At 40.2% G+C, this 7,500-nt stretch overlaps 1 non-coding gene across 1 annotated transcript in view; it reads left to right on the forward strand.

Moving 5' to 3' along the window:
• Positions 1 to 7,270: 7,270 nt before the first annotated feature.
• The window catches only part of LOC143176423 (small subunit ribosomal RNA), a 1,921-nt gene continuing 1,691 nt past the window's right edge, over positions 7,271 to 7,500 (forward strand). The window contains exon 1 of the ribosomal RNA XR_013000973.1: positions 7,271 to 7,500. This exon is cut by the window's right edge and continues 1,691 nt beyond it. This is a non-coding gene — a ribosomal RNA (small subunit ribosomal RNA).

Here is a 7,500-nt window from a genome sequence, read left to right on the forward strand (position 1 = left end):
TGGGTATCACCCGGCTTTGCTTGGACGGTGACAAGGGGGGGTGAAGCCCTCTCCTCATCAGCCATCCAAGCGTGTTCATTCTCAACGAGGGCCTTTTGCACCTCGACCACCGTCATCTTCTTTGATTTGTTTGATTTGTTATTTCTGACCATAATTGATCCCACGAGTGGGGACGAAATGAAGTCGCCCTCCCGGGTGACGCCCTTTCCAGGAGGGAAGGCTGAATACAACGAGGTTCGCCAGGTGCCTCGAGGTTGGCCGCTAAGGGTTGGTGCACCCACCAACCACGGACCATCGCAAGGACGGCCCGCACCCCTTCGCCGCGCACCATAACTTAAGGTTTCGGATTTATTAGAGAGGTTTATCTCCTCGCGGACCGGCCGGTTAAGGCAAGCCCCCCGACCGGTTATGCTTCGCGTACCACTGGGTGGATGTCCCCAGTGGGTCGTTGCTAGACATACCGGCTACGGTATTTGACGACTCCGCGGTCCGTACGGTGTAAAATACCGCCCGGACGCTCGCAGGAGAGTCGCGCCAGAGCCTCGTTGGCAAACTCGAAAGTTTCCCAGGGTACACCACGTGGAGGAGAGGTTGGCTGTGCCAGAATGAAGCTGTGCACCTGTATGCCCCCCCCACAGACAGACAGACAGACAGAGAGAGAAAGGAAAGCACACGAGTTCACAAAGACTCTCTCTTCTCTTGCTCCTCTTATGCGTTGCGTATGCACGCCGCTGCTGCTGCTGCTGCTGCTGGCTGCTCCTCTTCCTCTCTTTCGGAGGCTGCTACCTTGTTATACTAGTTTAGGTAGCGGTGTCTTCGGAGGAAGGAAACATAGAGGAGTTTGTTAGCGGTAGCGGTGGTTAGCAGCGGCGTGTTATACGCGCGCATAAAATATAGAGGAGTATTATAGAGAAGAGAGAAGAACTCGTGTGTTGTTGGAAATAGAAGAAAAAAGAAAAAAAAATTTTTTTTCTTTTTTTCTTCTATTTCCAATTTTTTTTTCGCGCCGCGCGAAAGCAACACGCCGCTGGCACTTAGAAAAAAAAAAAAAAAGAACGCGCGCGCGCGCGTGGACGGATTTGGAGTTGGAACTTGGCGCGAAAATGCGAAAAGTCGGCGCGGCGAAGCAACATGCCGCTGGAACTTAGAAATCGGCGCGGCGAAGCAACATGCCGCTGGAACTTGTAAATCGGCGCGCGCAGGCAACATGCCGCTGGGACTTGGAGAAACGAGCGATAGAGAGAGGAAAAACTTTTCTTCTCTTTCGCGTTCGTTTCTCCATTTTTTTTCGCTCCGATGAAAAGCAATACGCCGCTGGAACTTTGAAATCGGCGCGCTCGAGCGAAACTTGGAGGAACGAACGATAGAGAGGAAGAAAATTTTCTTCTCTTTCGTTCGTTTCTCCATTTTTTTTTCGCTCCGATGAAAAGCAATACGCCGCTGGAACTTTGAAATCGGCGCGCTCGAGCGAAACTTGGAGGAACGAACGACAGAGAGGAAAAAATTTTTCTCTTCTTTCGTTCGTTTCTCCGTTTTTTTTCGCTCAGTTGAAAAGCAATACGCCGCTGGAACTTTGAAAAATAACGAGATAAAAAAAAATTTTGTACATTTTTTCATCGTTATTCGTACACGACTTAAGCGTTGGAAAATTTTTAAACCGAATTTTGAAAAATTTTATTCCTGACCGTTGGGACTTGGAAAAATTTCGAGTCAGCCGGTTTGGCCGGTTCGACTTACCGCGAGACGGAGAAAAGTAGATTCGGTCGATCTGTTTTTCGCAGTTTTTGTGAAAAAAAAATTTTGGTCAATTTTTTCAACGTTAAAAACGTGTTCGGGCTGCCTTTTTATCCATGGATTAAGCGCCGAAAAATTTTTAAAACGCATAATAAAAAAGTTTATTCTTGACCGCAGGGACTTAGAAAAATTTCGGGTCGCCGCGTTCGACCTGCTGGCATTACCGCGCGGCCTGGACAGCCCGCTTCGACCGATACATTTTTTTCATTTTCAGAGAAAAAAAAATTTTTGTCAATTTTTTCAACCTTAAAAACGTTAATAAACTGCACTCTTATGCACGGATTAAGCATTGAAAAATTTTTAAAACATGTAATAAAAAAGTTTATTCTTGACCGTTCGGACTTAGAAAAATTTCGAGTACCTCGGATCGCCGGCTGGAATTACCGCACGGCCTGGACAGCCCGCATCGACCGATACATTTTTTCCATTTTCAGTGAAAAAAAAATTTTTGTCAATTTTCTCAACGTTAAAAACGTTAATAAACTGCGTTTTTATGCGTGGATTAAACATTGAAAAAATTTTGAAATATGTGATGAAAAAGTTTACTCTTGACCGTTCGGACTTAGAAAAATTTCGAGTACCTCGGATCGCCGGCTGGAATTACCGCACGGCCTGGACAGCCCGCATCGACCGATACATTTTTTCCATTTTCAGTGAAAAAAAAATTTTTGTCAATTTTCTTAACGTTAAAAACGTTAATAAACTGCGTTTTTATGCGTGGATTAAACATTAAAAAAATTTTGAAATATGTGATGAAAAAGTTTACTCTTGACCGTCGGGACTTAGAAAAATTTCGAGTACCCCGGATCGCCTGCTGGAATTACCGCACGGCCTGGATAGCCCGCATCGACCGATACATTTTTTCCATTTTCAGTGAAAAAAAAATTTTTGTCAATTTTCTCAACGTTAAAAACGTTAATAAACTGCGTTTTTATGCGTGGATTAAACATTAAAAAAATTTTGAAATATGTGATGAAAAAGTTTACTCTTGACCGTTCGGACTTAGAAAAATTTCGAGTACCTCGGATCGCCGGCTGGAATTACCGCACGGCATGGACAGCCCGCATCGACCGATACATTTTTTCCATTTTCAGTGAAAAAAAAATTTTTGTCAATTTTCTCAACGTTAAAAACGTTAATAAACTGCGTTTTTATGCGTGGATTAAACATTAAAAAAATTTTGAAATATGTGATGAAAAAGTTTACTCTTGACCGTCGGGACTTAGAAAAATTTCGAGTACCCCGGATCGCCTGCTGGAATTACCGCACGGCCTGGATAGCCCGCATCGACCGATACATTTTTTCCATTTTCAGTGAAAAAAAAATTTTTGTCAATTTTCTCAACGTTAAAAACGTTAATAAACTGCGTTTTTATGCGTGGATTAAACATTAAAAAAATTTTGAAATATGTGATGAAAAAGTTTACTCTTGACCGTCGGGACTTAGAAAAATTTCGAGTACCCCGGATCGCCTGCTGGCATTACCGCACGGCCTGGACAGCTCGCTCCGACGAATCGGTTTTTTCCATTTTTTCCGAAAAATAAATTTTTGTAATTTTTTTTAATGTCAAAAACGTTAATAAACGTCATGTTTACGCATGGATTAAACATTGAAATAATTTTAAAACGCTTATTAAAAAAGTTGTTGTCGACCGTGGGACTTAGAAAAATTTCGGGAAGTCCGATTCGCCTGCTGGAATTACCGCACGGGCTGGACACCTCGCTCCGACGAATCGGTTTTTTCCATTTTTTTTGAAAAATAAATTTTTGTAATTTTTTTTAATGTTAAAAACGTTAATAAACGTCATGTTTACGCATGGATTAAACATTGAAATAATTTTAAAACGCTTATTAAAAAAGTTGGTGTCGACCGTGGGACTTAGAAAAATTTCGGGAAGTCCGATTCGCCTGCTGGAATTACCGCACGGGCTGGACACCTCGCTCCGACGAATCGGTTTTTTCCATTTTTTCCGAAAAATAAATTTTTGTAATTTTTTTTAATGTTAAAAACGTTAATAAACGTCATGTTTACGCATGGATTAAACATTGAAATAATTTTAAAACGCTTATTAAAAAAGTTGGTGTCGACCGTGGGACTTAGAAAAATTTCGGGAAGTCCGATTCGCCTGCTGGAATTACCGCACGGGCTGGACACCTCGCTCCGACGAATCGGTTTTTTCCATTTTTTTTGAAAAATAAATTTTTGTAATTTTTTTTAATGTTAAAAACGTTAATAAACGTCATGTTTACGCATGGATTAAACATTGAAATAATTTTAAAACGCTTATTAAAAAAGTTGGTGTCGACCGTGGGACTTAGAAAAATTTCGGGAAGTCCGATTCGCCTGCTGGAATTACCGCACGGGCTGGACACCTCGCTCCGACGAATCGGTTTTTTCCATTTTTTCCGAAAAATAAATTTTTGTAATTTTTTTTAATGTCAAAAACGTTAATAAACGTCATGTTTACGCATGGATTAAACATTGAAATAATTTTAAAACGCTTATTAAAAAAGTTGTTGTCGACCGTGGGACTTAGAAAAATTTCGGGAAGTCCGATTCGCCTGCTGGAATTACCGCACGGGCTGGACACCTCGCTCCGACGAATCGGTTTTTTCCATTTTTTTTGAAAAATAAATTTTTGTAATTTTTTTTAATGTTAAAAACGTTAATAAACGTCATGTTTACGCATGGATTAAACATTGAAATAATTTTAAAACGCTTATTAAAAAAGTTGGTGTCGACCGTGGGACTTAGAAAAATTTCGGGAAGTCCGATTCGCCTGCTGGAATTACCGCACGGGCTGGACACCTCGCTCCGACGAATCGGTTTTTTCCATTTTTTTTGAAAAATAAATTTTTGTAATTTTTTTTAATGTTAAAAACGTTAATAAACGTCATGTTTACGCATGGATTAAACATTGAAATAATTTTAAAACGCTTATTAAAAAAGTTGTTGTCGACCGTGGGACTTAGAAAAATTTCGGGAAGTCCGATTCGCCTGCTGGAATTACCGCACGGGCTGGACACCTCGCTCCGACGAATCGGTTTTTTCCATTTTTTTTGAAAAATAAATTTTTGTAATTTTTTTTAATGTTAAAAACGTTAATAAACGTCATGTTTACGCATGGATTAAACATTGAAATAATTTTAAAACGCTTATTAAAAAAGTTGGTGTCGACCGTGGGACTTAGAAAAATTTCGGGAAGTCCGATTCGCCTGCTGGAATTACCGCACGGGCTGGACACCTCGCTCCGACGAATCGGTTTTTTCCATTTTTTTTGAAAAATAAATTTTTGTAATTTTTTTTAATGTTAAAAACGTTAATAAACGTCATGTTTACGCATGGATTAAACATTGAAATAATTTTAAAACGCTTATTAAAAAAGTTGGTGTCGACCGTGGGACTTAGAAAAATTTCGGGAAGTCCGATTCGCCTGCTGGAATTACCGCACGGGCTGGACACCTCGCTCCGACGAATCGGTTTTTTCCATTTTTTTTGAAAAATAAATTTTTGTAATTTTTTTTAATGTTAAAAACGTTAATAAACGTCATGTTTACGCATGGATTAAACATTGAAATAATTTTAAAACGCTTATTAAAAAAGTTGGTGTCGACCGTGGGACTTAGAAAAATTTCGGGAAGTCCGATTCGCCTGCTGGAATTACCGCACGGGCTGGACACCTCGCTCCGACGAATCGGTTTTTTCCATTTTTTTTGAAAAATAAATTTTTGTAATTTTTTTTAATGTTAAAAACGTTAATAAACGTCATGTTTACGCATGGATTAAACATTGAAATAATTTTAAAACGCTTATTAAAAAAGTTGGTGTCGACCGTGGGACTTAGAAAAATTTCGGGAAGTCCGATTCGCCTGCTGGAATTACCGCACGGGCTGGACACCTCGCTCCGACGAATCGGTTTTTTCCATTTTTTTTGAAAAATAAATTTTTGTAATTTTTTTTAATGTTAAAAACGTTAATAAACGTCATGTTTACGCATGGATTAAACATTGAAATAATTTTAAAACGCTTATTAAAAAAGTTTACTCTTGACCGTGGGGACTTAGAAAAATTCCGGCTTGCACGGATTCGACCACTCTGTTTTTCGGAGTTTCTGAGAAAAATAAATTTTTGTAATTTTTTTCATTATGATTTCTGAGTTCTCCCAGTAGTTTAATGTAAGGATTAAGCATTTAAAAATTTTTAAATCGAATATTAAAAAAGTTTACTCTTGCAATTTTTGGAAAAAAAAAATTCTAAAAAATTTTTCTTTCGGTGGAAACTAACGTTTAATATGTACAATAACGATTTATCGAATAAAAATCGTATGTTAATATATGTTCGAATCGACCATAGTTTCAGCGGCTAAGTACCAGCAGCCCGGCCGGTTGGTCTGTACGCGCGGCAGTTTACCACCATAAGCGCCCGTGCTGAGCGGCCGGCGCCGCGGTCGTCGCGGCCGCCCGTTTGGTTACTATAAGAGAGCACGTCGGTTCGAGCGGACCGGTCGGCGCAGCGGCGGGCGAGCGGCTATTCTACGATCTCGGTCGAGAAGCAGTCGTTCAGCTCCTCGAGGTCCATTCCTCGACTGTTCTGTACCGCGTTCCGTTGCGAATTTTTCTCTACACAGCATGACCACGGGTCGGTGTCTCAGACCGAATGGCCCTTATGTGGTAAGCCCAGAATGTTGGGTTGGATACAACGTATATTCGTTATACTTGTACGACTCTCACATCAACTCTCAGAAACCCAAAAGGGGTTTTCTATCCGAGCGAAAATATATTTTTCGTATACAAAAATTTAATGGCAAAGACCAAACGAAATACTACACACAAAAAGGGGCGACGAACAAAAATTGTTCGAATGAAATATAATATATACATATAAAATTGAGGTGTCCTAAGAGAGAAATACATAAACTAAGAGGTATATATTATAAGAAATATATATTATTTCTGGGCAAAGAAGAGAGAACGAAAAGAAGAGTATGATCTTTAACGCGAGGGCCTCGACATGGGTACGCCTAGCATGGTTCGCGCTTTCTCGATATGTCCAGCATGTTAACGTACGCGGTCTTCGGACTTCGTGCGTTATGTCCGTGCTTACACGATGGAGAGCGCTCGAGCATACGTGCTTACAAACCTGAAAGTCGATGTGACATCCGAGATTCTTTTTCTTCTAAAAAGATCTCGGAGAGATACACGGGAGAGTTTGAAATTTTTGGAGGTCCTCCTGATGTATATGCGCGGATATACCCATGTGGTAATTCGTGCGGAGTTGGTAATCTAATAGTGGAGCGAAATTTACCAACTCGAAAGAGAAGAGAGAAGAGAGTAGAGAGAAGAGAGAGGAGAAAGAGAACTGTCTTAAAGACGAGAAAAAGTATCGTCGATCCGACTCTTAAGGGGAGAGAGTCGGCGACTAAGATATATATATACATACATATTTTTGCTTCGTATGATGAAAATTTACTCGAAGCTCCCTGGTTGATCCTGCCAGTAGTCATATGCTTGTCTCAAAGATTAAGCCATGCATGTCTCAGTACATGCCGTATTAAGGTGAAACCGCGAATGGCTCATTAAATCAGTTATGGTTCCTTAGATCGTACCCACATTTACTTGGATAACTGTGGTAATTCTAGAGCTAATACATGCAAAACAGAGTTCCGACCAGAGATGGTAGGAACGCTTTTATTAGATCAAAACCAAT

The sequence above is a fragment of the Nomia melanderi genome, unplaced genomic scaffold (genome assembly GCF_051020985.1).
Source record: "Nomia melanderi isolate GNS246 unplaced genomic scaffold, iyNomMela1 scaffold0537, whole genome shotgun sequence".
NCBI classification, from domain to species: domain Eukaryota; kingdom Metazoa; phylum Arthropoda; class Insecta; order Hymenoptera; family Halictidae; genus Nomia; species Nomia melanderi.